Here is an 18069-nt window from a genome sequence, read left to right on the forward strand (position 1 = left end):
GGCAACATGGCAAAACCCTGTGTCTCCTAAAAATACACAAAATTAGCCAGACGTGGTGCATGCCTGTAGTCAGGTGCTTGCCTGTAGTCTCAGCTACTGGGGAGGCTGAGGTGGGAGAATCACCTGAGCCTGATGTGTTAGTCCATTTTCACACTGCTATAAAGTAATACCCAAGACTGGGTAATCTTTATAAAGTAAAGAGGTTTAATTGGCTCATAGTCCCGTATGCCAGGAGGCCTCAGAAAACTTACAATCATGGCAGAAGGTGAAGGGAAAGCAAGCACCTTCTTCACGAGGCAACAGGAGAGAGAGAAAGAACGCATGAAAGCGGAAGACCCCCACACTTATCAAACAAACAGATATCGTGAGAATTCACTCACTGTCATGCATACAGCATAGGAGAAACAGTCCCCATGATCCGATTGCCTCCCACTAGTTTCCACGCTTGACATATGGGATTATGGGGATTACAATTTGAGATGAGATTTGGATGGGGACACAGAGCCAAACCTTATGATCCGGGAAGTCAAGAGTGCAGTGAGCTGTGATCACTCCACTCTACTCCAGTCTGGACAACAGGAGTGAGATCCGGTCTTTTTAAAAAAAGAAAAAGAAAATACAACAGGATGGAAGAACACATTTGCAAACTATACATATGATAAGGGGTTAATATTCAAAATATACAAAGACCTCAAACACTTCTAGAGTAAGAAAACAGACAACCTGATTCAAAAATGGGCAAAGGACCTAAAAAGACATTTCTCAAAATGAGACATGTGAATGAGCAACAGATATATGAACAGGTACTCAATATCACTAATCATCAGGAAAATGTAAACCAGACCATAAGGATATATCATCTCACAGCTATTAGGATGACTAATATTAACAAAACAAAAGATAATAAGCTTTAATGATGATATGAAAGGAAACCCTGATACACTGCTAGTGGGAATGTAAATTGGTACAGCTTTTAGGAAAAAAAAAAAAAACAGTAAGGAGGTTTCTCAAAATATTCAAAATAGAACTACCCTATGATCCATCAACCCCACTTCTGGGTATTTATCCAGAGGAACTTAAATCAGGATCTTGAAGAAATACCTGCATGCCCATGTGTTCTGCAGCATGGACAGGATATGCAAACAACCTAAATTTCCACTGATGGGCAAATGGATAAAGAAAATGTGCTATACACATACAATGGAATATTATTCAGCCTTTAAAAAGAAGGAAATTGGCCAGGTGCGGTGGCTCACACCTGTAATCCTAGCACTTTGGGAGGCCCAGGTGGGTGGATCACCAGAGGTCAGGACTTTAAGACCAGCCTGGCCAACATAGCAAAACCCCGTTTTTACTAAAAATACCAAAAAAGAACAAATAATAAATTAGCTGGGCATGGTGCTGCATGCCTGCAATCCCAGCCAGTCGGGAGGCTGAGGCAGGATAATCGCTTGAACCTGGAAGGTGGAGGTTGCAGTGAGCCGAGATCATACTATTGCACTCCAGCCTGGACAACAAGAGGAAAACTCTGTCTCAAGATAAAAGAAAAAAAGAGAGAGAAGGAGAAAGAAATCTTGCCATTTGCAACAGCATGGATGGACCTGGAGGGCATTATGCTAACTGAAGTAAGCCAGGCACAGAAAGACAGATAGTATAGGTATGATCTCATTTATATGTGGAGTCCAAAATAGTCAAATTCATAGAAGCAGAGAGTAGAATGATGGTTACCAGGGACTGAGATGAGGGAAAACTGGGGCGGTGATGGTCAAAGGGCACAAATTTTTATTTATGCAAGGTAAGTTCTTGCGTATTGCTTATAGCTAACAATACTGAATTGTACACTTAAAATTTGCTGAGAGTATACCTTCTGTGAAGTGTTCTCATCAAAGAAGAAAGCAATAACATAATAACAAAGCTGGCAAGAGGAAACTTTGGGAGGCGATTAATATGTTTATGGCTGGCTGGGCACGGTGGCTCATGCCTGTGATCCTAGCACTTTGGGCGGCCGAGGAGGGTGGATCACCTCAAGCCAGGTGCTCGAGACCAGCCTGGCCAAGATGGTGAAACTCCATCTCTACTAAAAATAAAAAATTAGCTGGGCGTGGTGGCGGGCATTTGTAATCCCAGCTACTCAGGGGGCTGAGGCAGGAGAATCGCTTGAACCCGGGAGGTGGAGGTTGCAGTGAGCCAAAATCATACCACTTCACTTCAGGCTCCGCAAAAGAGCAAAACTCTGTCTCAAAAAACAAAAACGAAAACAGTATGTTAATGGCCTTGACGGTGATGATGGTTTCGTGGGTGTACACTTATCCTCAAACTCATCAAGTTGTATACATTAAATGTGTACAGTTTTTCACATATAACCATATCTCAATAAAGTAATATATATAACATAAATTAATAAGTGTAGAATGCTCAAAAGAATACACGGTACATAATAAGCATTAGGTAAATGTAAACTAGTATTATTAATTTCAATGTGCTCTTCACACATTCCTACTTTGTGCTTTTTCTTTCAACATTAGAATTCTTAACTTTGCAAGTTTATATTTTTATTATATCCACCTCAATCCTTTCTCAGTCAAACTTAAATCTATACATATTGTATTGTATTATGTGCCTTATGGAATATACAATAATTATATCATGAAAAAGATGGCAAGTTGAACACCCGTATCTACTTTGATCCCTCCTGAAACTTCACTAAAATAAGAATAAAAGGATTTTCTTTAATGAACAAACCAACAAAACTGTAAAGAACAGGAAAGAAAGCAAGAAAAGCGAAATTTCAGAAGCTGGAAAGCGGACAGACAACTGAGTAGTGAAGGATTTATCAGAGAGAGATATAATTTACACCAGAAAATTTCCCAGAGGTTCGGGAATGGGTGACACTGGGGACTTCTGGAAGTCAGATGGATGGGGAGGCCCTGACATAAGGAAGGACAATGGAAAGCCCGGGGAGTTCAGCCACTACTCCACTCTTCCACACCGTGCCACCAGCTCAGCCAACTTTGGCAGGAGGCTAGAGCTGTGGCCTCTGTGGGGGCCACTGGGACCAAGGAACCTGGGGGGCTGCAGGCTCGATGGGTGGGGAATGAGACCTTCCATCCTCTCACCTCCTCCGGCCCCAAAACACAGCAGAAGACTGGAAGTCATCGCTTGGATTTTGACTAGCACAAAAGTGAGGGCTTGGAAATATTCATTTAGAAGCTATCCACCAAGGAAATGACCCTGCCAGGTCACCAAGAGTAAGCATCACATTTGACAAACCCCCTTGCACCCATGGCTTCTGTCACCCCACTCTTCCATACGAAAAGGCAAGGAGGATCATCAGACATCTAAGGAAGGCCGCTAACCTGACAGATAAAGACAAAACCAAACTAACAAGAGAACAACTCTATGGAAGCAGATACAATGTAGGGGAAGAAACGTTATTAAAAAGCAAACACTATCAATGATTCCTCAAATTAATTAGAGAAAACATTACAGCCATGTGAGGAAAATGGAATGCTCTTTAGAAAGGGATTCTGAAAACAAAAAGCATAGGTCTTAAGCTCTTGGAAATTAAAACTCTGTTTGCAGAAATTATACCTATTATACAGAAGAGCAGGAAGATAGGCCTCACAGAAAGTAAAGCAAAAATGATGGACAAGGAAAATAAGAGTAAAAATAGAAGAAAAAGAGAGAGGACTAGTTCAAGAGGTCCTAAAAGGAGAGCCAACAAACAGGGAGAAGGATATCATCCACAAACATATGCAAGGGAATTTCAGAAAATTGAAGCACATGACTTCAAAGTACAGAATCCACTAAAAGCCCCACACAGTGGATGAAATAGATGCTACGAAATTTCAGATAACTGAGAAAAAAGAAAATCCTCAGATTTCTGCTGATCACTGACAGATAAGAGCTTTTTGAGAGAAAAACAGATCACACAAAATGAACCATAAACCTGAATGGCTTCAGGCTTCCTAACAGATATACTTACAGCAGGATTACAGTGAAGAAATTCCTTTAAACTTCTGAAGGAAACATGTTTCATACCTAGAATGCCATCCCCAGTCCAACTACAGATCAAGTCAGAAGGCTAAGGCAGACATTTCCAGACAAATAACATCTCCGAAATTTTACCTTGCTTGCAACCTATCTATGAAAACTACTGGAGGATACGTACCACAAAAATGAGGGAGTAACACAGGAAAAAGGAAGAATAAAATACAGAAAACGGGAGATGGCACACTGAAGAGATGAGGGAGGAATCATGAAGAAGGGAGACCAAGGATGGCAGCTGTGACCTGGCACACAAGCCAAACAGGCCAGATGGGCCCACCTCCAAGGGCCATGATGGATATTTTTTCAAGCAGATGCAAACGGGAGAAGACCTGATCCATCGGAAGGTCTTCAGACTGTGATTCATGCCTCTTGCTGTCCCTCGTGCCACTGACTTCTCTAGATGTTCAGGTTACTAATTTCTCCATACCATGAAATTTGGACTGTCATTGAAATTGAATTATTGATAAAGACAGAAACAAGGCAATTATTTTCTTCCGAGAAAACAAAACATACGGATTGGGAAAAGGAAGACTTACTTAATACAATGGCTCAGCTTTGAACAGCATTTACAATTGTCATGTTATGGTAATATAAACACTGAATTCTGATGTAATCAAAACTACAGTACAATGCTGCAAGGATGAAGACATAGAAAGAGTGCATGGGTATGGTGACAATAGGAGGAAATAGAATTCAATCTCTCACATCTGTAGAGGCAGACGGAATACCTCAGCTCAAAGTCAGAAACAGCAGTAAAATCATGGAATTTAGAGATATGGAGGTAAATTCTAAAATCAGCTAAAGTAATTGAAAGTGTTTCCCGCAAAGAAGGGAAATCAGAGCAGGGCAAGGCAGAGAGGACTGGTATATTTCATAACAGAACTTGTAGAACTATCTAGCTCTTTAAACTAGGTGTACCCGTAATTGCAGTAAAAGTAAAGGAAAATTGAAATCACTTTTATGAAAATAGGACAACTAAATTGTGTTTTACAATTCTGTTTCTCAAATGAGATAAAGGGTATTTCTTCAAAGCTTATTTCCATAATTTATTTCTTTATCAAATCCATTTATCATTGATGGAGCCTATCCTGTCTTCATTAAAGCAAAATCAGCATTAGTACAATTCATTCATTTATTTATTCAATCAACAAGTAGATATCAAGGTGTCCTTGCCTTAAAGGAGCTCACCATACCTCAGGGGGAACATTAAATTACAAATCCCCCAGCTGCCAGAGGAAAAGAATACCAAATGTGATGTGTCATGAGAGGACAAGACAGGGATGGATTTGCCTGAAAGTATCTCAGAAAGTTCCACAAAGGGATTTTAAAGACCTGAAAGGGGAGACTATGTAGGTTTTTAATTTACTTTGTAGATTCTCAAGGTAATTCAGTAAAATGAATGTTAAAGAGTATATCTTTGTGTGGATCATTCTACTAAAGGCTATAGGAAACTTGAAGATGAATGAGGATAAGGTCTTTACTGCCGGCCCAAAATATAAGAGAGTAAAATAAGCACTGACATAAAAATTCAGAGAGCTTCAGGAGAGAGGACACAGAGAGTTGTTCCAGAGAAGGGATCTGGAGTTTCGGGAAAGTGCTGTTTGAGAGGTAGAACCTCATTAATTGTCTTTCTGTTCATTGACTTTCAGAAGCAGCATACTTGATTTATCTGTTCACTCATAATTCTTTCCTTCATTCAACTGCCATGTATTAAGTGCCTACGCCGTACCAGACACTGGACTGGGGCGAGTATACAAGGTGTACTTGAGCACAGGCAAAGGAAGACATCACAAAGCAAGTCCAAAGAAAGGAGACAAGCTGGCTGGGCTGGTGTACAGGAGGGAGTGGAAGGGAGGACAGGAAGGGAGGACAGGAGAGAGGTGGCAAGGAAAGATGAGTCATAAAAATCAAAGAAGGAAGGGATGACTACCCTTCATGTTTTATTTTTCCCAACTTCCTCTAACTCCTAAATTATTGCCTGCTTTTAGGAAATTTTAAAGCCCTTGGGAAAAAAATTATTAAAATAAACATATGCAGAAGTTAGTTGGCTCCTCTGGGTTCCTTGGGTGGAATATAACCTGACAGCCTGAATGGTGCAAAATAGATTGCCCCATGGACAAGAAACCCTCCCAGGTCCCAAGCCTGTGGGCCCTTGTGTGATATCCCACCACTACCCTGCCCATCCCTTCACTCTGTAAGAACAGAAATGGAGCAGCTCAGTGTTTTGGGGGTTCATTTGTGTTGTATCATGCGTTGGCACTTCATTCTTTTAGTTTCTTTTTAAGCCGCTTTGTTGAGATATTAAATCATGTACCATACAATTCAACCATTTAAAGTGAAAAGATTTTAAGTATATTCACAAAGTTGTACAACCATGACCACAATCAACTGTAGAACACTTTCATTGCCCCAAAAAGAAACCTCATACCCATTGGCAGTAGTACTGTATTCTTTTTGTGGCTGAGTGCTGTTCCCTCGCACAGATAGATCGTATTTGGTCTATCCATCCATTTATTGATGAACATCTGGATTGCTTCAACCTTTTGGCTACTGTGAATAGTGCTTCTATGAACATTTGTCTGCAAGTTTCCTGCTTCCCAGGAAGCAGATTGGCGGTTGCCAGGGACTTGAGAAATGGGCAGGGGGAGACACTGATTTACTAAGCTCAGGGCTTCCTTTTGAGGTGATGACAAATTTCCTGAAATATAATTTTGGGATTGCACAGCATAGTGAACCTACTTAATGCCACTGAATTGTGTACTTTAAAATAGTTAAAATAGTAAATGTCATGTTTTGTGTATTTGCCATAATAATGCTCCCTTTTTCTTCTGTCAGAAGTCTCATTTCCTTTGCTCCCACTATCTCTCGCTTGCCTAGGCAGCTTCCTCTTCTCCGCCTTTAGTAAGGTCTTTAGTAAACTCTGTACTCTCAACAGCACTTGGGTGTCACTTAAAACTGTAGACAGAAAGTGCTCAAAACAGCTTGTTCTAATAGGAGAATTTATCTGGGTGACATATTCTGCAGAAAATCCCCGTGGACAATCCAGTCATTCCCATCTCCATGTCTGAACGTCTTTCTTCACTTTAACTGCTGAAATCTTTCACAGTTTCTATTAAAATTGCTTCTTAAATATAAATAGCTGCAATCTCATTCCAATTCATTCCATAATTTCAGGCTCCTTACATACACAAGCGCACGCACACGCACACACACACACACACACACACATACTGCGCTTAGAGCCCCACCTGCTCTCCTGTCTCTTACTTTGGGAAGAGAATATTATCTACAGGGCTCTGTGTGCTACAAGGCCCACATATCTCTTCCTTGGGATGAACAAAGAGGCAGAGGCCCGATTGGCAAGATTCCTAAGGATAAGAGATTTCTCACATGTGGCCAGCAGAGGTTGAAGAAGAGGTCCAAGTTACCTTGGTCATCAGGAACTGACAGTGCCTCAGAGCTGGCACTGGGCTTGGGACTCCTCCCCACCCCACCTCTATCTCCAGTTTTCTTGAGAAGAGTGACAGCAAAAATAATCTGTTAGCTCCCTATTTTTCAGTGTTTGCCTTTTTCTGCTGACTGGGCAAGACTTCTTTAGTTTCTGAAGAAGTTTTGTGGTTGTTTTTCTTAGTCACAGCAGGCAACGACTGTGCCTAATAATTAGAACAAACTAGTGATAAGAATTGCAGACGGGTCTTTAGGAACTCAACATTAATGAGTAGATAGATGATTCTTAACTGCCTGCTACACCCATATAGGTAAAATCATGTTAACGTGATTTTAATATCTATGGTAGGATTCCAAACAAAAATAAGTTCTGGCCAGGCACGGTGGCTCAAGCCTGTAATCTCAACACTTTGGGAGGCCAAGGTGGGAAGATTTCTTGAGTCCAGCAGTTTAAGATTAGCCTGGGCAACATAGTGAGACCCCATTTCTAAGAAAAAAATTAAAAATTAGCCAAATGTGGTGGCACACACCTGTAGTCCTAGCTACTCAGAAGGCTGAGGTGGGAGGATCACTTGAGCTTAGGAGGTCAAGGCTGCAGTGAGCCACGATTGTGCCACTGCACTCTAGCTTGGGTAACAAAGCAAAACCTTGTCTCAAAAAAAAAAAAAAAAATCGACCAGGCACACTGGCTCACGCCTGTAATCCCAGCACTTTGGGAGGCCGAGGTGGGCAGATCATGAGGTCAGGAGATCGAGATCATCCTGGCAAACACAGTGAAACCCTGTCTCTACTAAAAATACAAAAAATTAGCTGGGCATGGTGGCAGGCGCCTGTAGTCCCAGCTAATCAGGAGGCTGAGGCAGGAGAATGGCGTGAATCTGGGAGGTGGAGCTTGCAGTGAGTCGAGATCCTGCCACCGCACTCCAGCCTGGGTGACAGAGCAAGACTCCGTCTCAAAAAAAAAAAAAAAAAATCTAAAACAGAAATCTGAGGTGCCAGCATTTGATGTGTGTGTGTCTGCAAGAGAGAGTAAAGGTGACTATTGCTTATAAATTTATAGATTACTTGGGTTGTTTTTATTAGTAGAAATTTTTATCTTTAGAAATAGACAATAAAGTATTTTGAAATTTTAAATTTAGTGAGGACTGAGCGCCGTGGTTCATACCTGTAATCCCGGAACTTTGGGAGGCCAAGGCGAGCAGATCACTTGAGGTTAGGAGTTTCAGACCAGCCTGGCCAACATGGTGAAACCCCATCTCTATTAAAAATAAAAAAATTAGCCAGATGTGGCGGTGCATGCCACAATTTTACATACTCCGGAGGCTGAGGTGAGAGGATAGCTCGCGCCTGAGAGACAGAGGTTGCAGCGAGCCGAGATTATGCAACTGCAATCCAGCCTGGGCAACAGAGCAAGATAACTAACTAACTAACTAACTAACTAACTAAATAAATAAATAAATAAATAAATAAATAAATAAATTTAGTGAGGAGCAAATGTAAGCACTCAGAATCCTCAAAGCTGATTTATTTTTATCTAAGAACACATGATATGAATCTGCTTGGCTATTCACCTTAACTTTTGCAGTGAAAGTTTCGATTTGCCTCCTATCCTATTACAAAATTCAGATACTGTCTTTGTTTTGTCTTTATTTCCTAAGAAATTATTTCTTCTGTTCTTAATAGAAGATTCCAAAGATATATCTACTGACTCAATTTTGACTTACAGACCCTTTTAGACAAGCTTGTTTTGTGTCACAAGAAGTTCTTTAGATTCTCAACTAGAAGCCAAATGAGTCACCATTTTGTCTTCTGCATCTTTCAAATAGAATTTGTTTTTGAAATAATAGCTTTATTGAGATATAATCCACATATTGTATAATTTATCTTTTAAAAATGCACAATGTAAAGGTATTTAGTATATTCACAGAGTTGTGCAATTGTCATCACAATCAATTTTGGAATTTTGGAATATTTCATCACCTTTAAAAGAAGTCTCATACCCATTAACAGTAACTCCTCACCTCCCTCTCCCCCAGTTCCTGGCAATCACTAATCTAGTTTCTGTCTCCATGGATTTGTCTATTCTAGATATTTTTCATAAATAGAATCACAATGTTTGTTCTTTTGAGTCTGTCTTCTTTCACTTTCCACAATGTTTTCAAGGTTAATCCATGTTGTAGCATATATCATCACTTCATTCCCTTCTATAGCCAATGAATATGACATTGTATGGATATACCACATTTTATTTATCCATTCATTAATTGATGGACATTTGGGCCATTTCTATCATTTAGTTATTATGCAAAGTGCTACTGGAACATATGTGTACGAGTTCTTGTGTGGATGTATGTTTTCATTTCTCTTGTGTTCCCATAAATATTTTAACTTAATACAGACTAGATTTGAGCCTGAATGATTTGGGTGGGTGTGTCCATTCCTGGAAAGGAAGAGGAGAGGGAATCAAAGGAGAGAGATAACAGTAAGGAAATGGAACTTACTTCACGAATTTCCCAATTTGCAAATCCCTCTAAAATAATACCATCTGATATCATAACATTATAAGATCACAATTTTACATATGAGCAACTGAGAACCCAGAAAAGGTAAATAACTTGCTCAACAATTTGTTGAAAACCAACTGGGCCAAGGGCCAATGGTTCCTGTTTCTTAGTAAACTTCCTTTTGCACCACCTGCATTGTATTAGTACACACTGATATTCAAGTGGTGTCTAATTAGAAAAATTTAAGTTGCCAAGGATCCTATTTAAAAAAAGCAAAAGGTTGAGAATTGGCTAGAATTTCCTTCATTTCACCAGGAACAGAAATAGCTCTGTTAATCAAAGCTAACCCTTTTTTTTTTTTTTTTTTTTTTGAGACGGAGTCTCGCTCTGTCCCCCAGGCTGGAGTGCAGTGGCCGGATCTCAGCTCACTGCAAGCTCCGCCTCCCGGGTTCACACCATTCTCCTGCCTCAGCCTCCCGAGTAGCTGGGACTACAGGCGCCCACCACCTCGCCCAGCTAGTCTTTTGTATTTTTTAGCAGAGACGGGGTTTCACCGTGTTAGCCAGGATGGGCTCGATCTCCTGACCTCGTAATCCGCCCGTCTCGGCCTCCCAAAGTGCTGGGATGACAGGCTTGAGCCACCACGCCCGGCCAATCAAAGCTAACTCTTATGGAGGTCTTAGTATGCACTATGTACTAAGCAGTGTTTTGCTTAAGCTACCATATTTAATTTTGAAAAGAACCCCATTTTACAAATGAAGGAACCAGAAAAAAAAAAAAAAAAAAAAGAAGTCACACAGCTTTAATACATGATGAAGAAACAAGTTGAAGCCAGAAGCATCAGACTCTATGAGATTTGGTTATGAAGTATTTTGCTGTGCTGATAGATACAGATAAACATACTCTGTCCTCTGTCTCCTTCCTTTGTCCTCCCACTCCCACTGTGGTTTTCATAGGTTATGAGCGGTTTTTTTGGCTGTTTTTTCTTTTTTTTTTTTCTTGAGACGGAGTCTCACTCTGTCACCCGGACTGGAGTTCAGTGGCACGATCTCGGCTCACTGCAACCTCCACTTCCTGGGTTCAAGCGATTCTCCTACCTTGGCCTCCTGAGTAGCTGGGATTACAGGTGAGTGCCACTATGCCCAGCTAATTTTTTGTGTTTTTAGTAGAGACAGGATTTCACCATGTTGGCCAGGCAGGTCTCAAACTCCTGACCTCATGATTCGCCCACCTTGGCCTCCCAAAGTGTTAGGATTACAGGCGTGAGCCACCACACCCGGCCTATAGGTTATGAGCTTTAAACTACCTACAAATCGGACATTTGTAACCTGGGAATGTTCATAAATTTGTAATTGTACTAAGCAAAAATATGAAATCATTCCATGTCTAAATAAAATCACATATATCCTCCAAAATTTTCGACAAAAGTGATATGTTCTTCATCTCAGGCCAGGATGACAAATACTTTTTGAACTCGAATGCAAACTTCAGTCAATTGTTAATGGCTCCTAGAGTACTGTGTTGAAAATGATGCTAAAGCCTTGATCTAAATGATTCTAAAGACTGAATGTTTTTAAAAATTATCATATCAAGGCCACACACTGCCCCGCTCTCTGGTCCCACTGACCCGCAAGCCACCAACCCACAGATTGGCTCGGCTCTGGGCTGTGTCATGTCTGGTTCCCCCAGCCTTGCTGCTATAAAGAAAGTGCTTCAACAGCTCTGGCTGGAGGCTAGACTCAACTGTATCAAAGTATCCCAGGGATCTTCAAACTTGAAACAATTCTGTCTGCAAAATGTTCCACATGACTTTCTGCTGACTGGGGTATCTTCGAGTTCAAATCTCTCCAGACTCCAGAACGTCTGTTCCCTTTTGTGGTCAAATGGACCTTTCAAAGGTTTCCCAAACCACTTCTCATGAACCAGTGAATATTCAAAAGAGAGCTAGAAATTTGAAGCCTGTACAAAAACTTATTCCTATAACATATGTGCCATAATATACAAACTTCTACCTTTTCAGTCCCTCACATCTACCTCTCTGAATTTTCATAAATTTCTATTTCACAAGGGTAATTGTTTTATGTACACTGGCAGCAGCATACAACCAAATAGGTAGTATAAAAACAGTTCTCACAATAAAGTGAGGGAAGCAATATTTGGTTATGCGTATGTTCCCTTTTAATGTAATTTTCTTTTTCATAGATATGACCACTTGCTTTTTCACTTTAAAAAATAGGATTCTGAGACAGGGCATGGTATAGTTCACCCCTGTAATCCCAGCATTTTGAGAGACCAAGGTTGTGGGGGGTATCACTTGAGCTCAGGAGTTCAAGACCAGCCTGGGCAACATAGCAAAACCCCATCTCCAGTAAAACAAATAAAAATAAATAAAATGGTTTAAAAAGTTGGGTGTGGTGGTGCATGCCTGTAGTCCCTGTAGTCCTGGCTACTTGGGAGACGAAGACAGGAGAATCCCTTGAGCCTGAGAGATTGGGGCTGCAATGAGCTCTGATGGTGCCACTGCACAATAATATTAAAAAGTAAGATCCTGGGCTGGGCATAGTGACCTGTAACACCTGGAATACCAGCCACTCTGGAGGCTGAGGCCGGGAGATTGCTTGAGCCCAGCCTGGGCAACATAGTGAGACAGCATCTCTAAAAAAACCAAATAACAATTAGATTTTATTGATGCCTCATTTGGGGCATATTATGGTTAAATGAAGAGAGGCAACAGAAAGTCAAGGGTTGGAAATGTCCTCACTTTAATGTGAGAATTGTTATATTAGATAAGAATTACTTAAATAGTCGAGTAACTTCAATCTTGATAAGAGTAACTAATGTAGAGGAAAATTTTGGGGGCATAGTTTGGTAACCAAAGAGATTCATGAGCTAGTACAGTAATCATATTTTCCAAACTCAAATTGGAACATACGACCTCGTAATAATTTTTAAAATGTATAGCTAAATTGATTAGTAGAAAGGTATTTTTAAAAGGATATGAACAGACATTTCTCAAAAGAAGACATTCATACAGCCAACAGACACATGAAAAAATGCTCATCATCACTTGCCATCAGAGAAATGCAAATCAAAACCACAATGAGATACCATCTCACACCAGTTAGAATGGCAATCATTAAAAAATCAGGAAACAGCAGGTGTTGGAGAGGATGTGGAGAAATAGGAACACTTTTACACTGTTGGTGGGATTGTAAACTAGTTCAACCATTATGGAAAACAGTATGGCGATTCCTCAAGGATCTAGAACTAGATGTACCATATGACCCAGCCATCCCACTACTGGGTATATACCCAAAGGATTATAAATTATTCTACTACAAAGACACATGCACACGTATGTTTATTGCAGCACTATTCACAATAGCAAAGACTTGGAATCAACCCAAATGTCCATCTGTGACAGACTGGATTAAGAAAATGTGGCACATATACACCATGGAATACTGTGCAGCCATAAAAAAGGATGAGTTTGCATCCTTTGTAGGGACATGGATGCAGCTGGAAACCATCATTCTTAGCAAACTATCACAAGAAGAGAAAACCAAACACCGCATGTTCTCACTCATAGGTGGGAACTGAGCAATGAGATCACTAGGACTCGGGAAGGGGAACATCACACACTGGGGCCTATCATGGGGAGGGGGGAGGGGGGAGGGATTGCATTGGGGAGTTATACATGATATAAATGATGAATTGATGGGTGCTGAAGAGTTCATGGGTGCATCGCACCAACATGGCACAAGTATACATATGTAACAAACCTGCACGCTATGCACATGTACCCTAGAACTTAAAGTATAATAAAAATAAAAAATAAAAATAAAAATTAAAAATAAAAATAAAAAAATAAAAATAAAAGATATTAAAGTTAAGTAGCATTCGAAGATATTTTAAATAAATCAGGTTCATAGATAAAATATAGAACTACAGTATATTTGCTGATAATTCTGGAAACTACAGTGCTGTTGATTTAAATAACAACAACAACAACAAAAGAATCTGGAGTTGCTGCTCTCCGATTTCTCCAAAGAAAAGTTTTTACAGCTTGCCAGACCCAACGCCCTCCCTGAAATTCACTCACCGCCTTCTGCTTCTACCTAAAGTCCATATAGGAGAAGAACTTTTCTAGCCAGCTGGAAACATACATTTCTCTCCAGATTGAGCTAATGTTCTTAAGAGCAGACTGTCAGTCAAGTTCTGAGAGTTCAATTTCTAGAGGTACAAGGAAGCCACTTTCTATATTAGCTGTAATTTTAGGGTCATTCACATGGAGATTCTGGACTCTCACCTTTTGCTTGCCTGAAATCCACCCTTCTAATCATTTGCTTACTTTCCAGGGGCAGCTTAGTTTCAGCTTGAGTATTATCTGGTGAGTAGGCAATCTGCTGTTTTCATGAGGGGTCTGGAAATTCTTCACTGGAGTATGAATTCCTCCAAATTCCAGGTTCATTGTCCTTGCTTACCACCTTTAGCCCCAGTTCAAGACGTTTCCCACAGTCTTCTGCATTTAGCTTCAGGACACTCTGCCAAGCCCAGTGCTACAATGTCTTTTTGACTTGGGCATCCCTAGTCAGCACTATCCCTGGATTAGTGTTTTTCTCTTTTTCCTACAATAAACATAGAAATGGGAGCCAGTATATTAGCTCAGTGAAATCTCAAGGTAAACCTACTATGCTTCCTTTATTGCCCATCAATAATCCTTTCATTTTGTCATGTTTTCTTGCCTTTTTGTATCTTGTTAGTTATTTGTACTTAAAGGTTAAATCGAGCTTCTCCACTCCTCATTTTTTCCCCTTCTATTCTTTGATCCTACATTGAAATCATAATGCTGGACTTGTGACGTCACTCTCAATTGTTTCCAGATGGTTTATCGGACTGATCAAAAAGAAGATGAAGCCACTATATGTTAGTTAAAAAGCAGATCTTCAAACAGGGAGACGGTTCAGGAAAACAAATGTATAATAATAATGTTGAGAGCACAAAACAACTATAGGTAAAGTAAATTGCCTTTTCTCTCTGTCCTAAAATAAAGTCTTTGATCAATTGTTCCAATGTATGAAAATTTGAACTCTAAAGAGACCAGGCAGCTTTCTAAACCCAAACATCAAAAGCTTTGCTTCCATTAGAAAAATTTAAACCCATGATACTTTGAATGGATTTGAAATTCTCTAAAATGAGCTTTAATAATAACCTTCACAAACAGAAAGAAAAAGAACAGTAGGTTATATGGCTTCGTGCTACCATTTTCTCTGGAACATTAGTTTTCCAAAGATGCCATTTTGGCTTGTACCAAATAAAAGGGCAAAGGTTACCAAATGCAAGCCTGGGGAAGCCAGGAGACAGAACAGCTATTACAATGGAGGGGGAAATCCAAGCTGTCAGCTCTGAATGGATAGAAATTGCATGTGTGAAATTGACAACCAGCAACAGCATGGCACCCTAAGAGGGGCCAGGAAATGAGCTCAACTGGGATTTCTATTTACTGTATTAGAGTTGCGATTTTGTAGAGTTTTATTTAAGATTCACAGATACAAATCTTCAGGTTTTTGACAACTTTAGTAATGTTCAGTGGCTATTTGGAAAACAATCTAAACAAATAAAATATCAGAGTGAGAATGGTAGAAATGATACAGGAAAAAACATAAAGGAAAAAAAATCACTCACGATCCAACCTCCCAAGAGTCTCTGTTAACAAATTGTTGCATTTGCTTCTTCATACACACATTATTCTACAACATTGAAACCAATTTGTATACATAACTTTGATTTCTGTTTATTTAGTATTATGTCACAAATATTTTTCCATGTCATGAAAATGTTTTCATAACCATTGTGTTTATAGAGCATTCTGTCACATGAATATACAGACTTTAATTTACTTAACCATAATCAATTCAACTACTCTTTCCCCCAATTGTTTGTCCCATTCCAGTATTTTTCCCACTGAGCAACTAGAGTGATCTTTCAAAAACTTGATCTTGTCACTCTCCTTTATAAAACCATTCAATAACTTTTCTTTCTCTTAGAAAATATTACTGTCCTTAGCAGGCTCTTTGGAACTTTATGTCCTTGCTACTTTGATGTAGTTATGTCCTTGGTATCACCTGGGAATTTATTAGAAATATAGAATCTTCACTCTTCCCTGACCTACTGAATTAGAGTCTTCATTTTTACAAGATCACGGGTGGTTTCTACCCAAGACAAGGACTGAGAAGGTCTGCTCTTCATGCTCTGGCTCTTGTGTGGCCCCCACTAACCTCACCAGCTTCCTCAATGCTTTTTAGGATCCAGCAGACACCTAGCTTCAGTGCCTCATTCACCACGCCCCTTTCCCCCACAAAGCCTTGCCAAGTGTATGGACTAAATGTGTCTGTTCCTCCAAATTCACATGTTGAAACCCTGTCCCTCAATGGAATGGTATTTGGAAATGGGGCATTTGGGAGCTAATTAGGCTTAGATTAGGTCAAGAGGCCAGGGTCCTCATGATCGAATTAGTGCCCTGTGAGAAGAGACACCAAAGGGTTCTCTCTCTCTCTTTCCCTTCCGTGTGAGGACATAGTGATAAGGTGGCTGTCTACAAGCCAGGAAGAGAGTACTCTCACCAGAACCAGATTATGCTGGTCCCCTGATCTTCCAGCCTCTAGAACTGTTAGAAAATAAATTTCAGTTGTGTAAGCCACCCATACTACCAGATTTGGTTACGGCAGCCCAAGACGACAAATATAGCAGGTACGTACTATGCTCTCTGCCTGGAAAGGTCTTCCCAAGACTAGTCACCAAGTTAACTTCCAATTATCCTTCAGAGTCCAGTTCAAAAAGGGAAGCGAGACTTCTCCCACTTCAGGTCTTCGATAAATACATGTTCACACAAAACCTTGTATGCAAAAGTGTATAGTGGGATGTCTCCCACTTTCCTTTTTGAGCTGGGATCTGAAGGATAAGCCCAGTGGGAATATCCAGAACATATAAAGAACTTTTACAATTCAGTAAGCAACCCAATTCAAAAATGGGCAAGGACATGAATAGACACATCTCCAAAGATAAATAAATGTTCTGGAACTAGATAGTAAAGCACATGAAAAGATGCTCAGTGCCATTAGCTATCAAGGAAATGCAAATCAAAGCCACAATGACATACCCCTCTGGACCCCGCAAGATGCCTACAACTTAAAAATAATAGTAAGCATTCATGAGGATATGGAGAAACTGGAACCCTGATACATAGTTGGTGGGAATGTAAAATGATACAGCCATGGTGGAAAACAGTCTGATGGTTCTTAAACAAGTTAAAGATAAAACTATTATATGACCCAACAATTCCTCTCCTGGGTAAGTGCCCAAGGGTAATATATGCCCCCACAAAACCTGTACACAAATGTGTGGAACAATATTATTTATTACAGTCAGAAGGTGGAAAAAAATCCAATGTCCATCAACAGACAGATAGATAAACAAACTGTGGCATATCCATAGGATGGAATATTATTCAGTCACAAATAGAAATGAAATACTAATACACGCTACAGCGTGGATGAATCTGGAAACATTATCCTAAGTGAAGGAAGCCAGACACAAATGGCCACATATTCCATTCCATTTATATGAAATGTCCAGAATAGGTAAATTCATAGAGACAGAAAGCAGATTAGTCCTTGCCAGGGGCTGTGGGGAGGGGAGAATGGGAAATAAAATAGCTTTATAGGTTTGGGGTTACTTTTAGGGGTGATAAAAATGTTCTGGAACTAGACAGTGAAGACAGTTATACAACATAATGAATGTACTAAATGTAAATGAATTATACAATTTTAAATGGCTGAAATGGTCAATTTTGTTATGCATATGTGTATTCTACAATTAAAAAAAGAAGAGGAGGAGAAGCAGAAGTAAAAGGAAAGAGAAACCCACAGAAACAAAGAGATAAAGACAAAGAAACCAAGATAAAAGGGGAATCTAAGAAAGATGCCTGGGCGGGCACAGTGGCTTACGCCTATAATCCCAGCACTTTGGGAAGCCGAGGCAGATGGATCATTTGAGGTCAGGAGTTTGA

This window comes from Colobus angolensis, unplaced genomic scaffold, assembly GCF_000951035.1.
Source record: "Colobus angolensis palliatus isolate OR3802 unplaced genomic scaffold, Cang.pa_1.0 Scaffold194, whole genome shotgun sequence".
NCBI lineage: Eukaryota > Metazoa > Chordata > Mammalia > Primates > Cercopithecidae > Colobus > Colobus angolensis.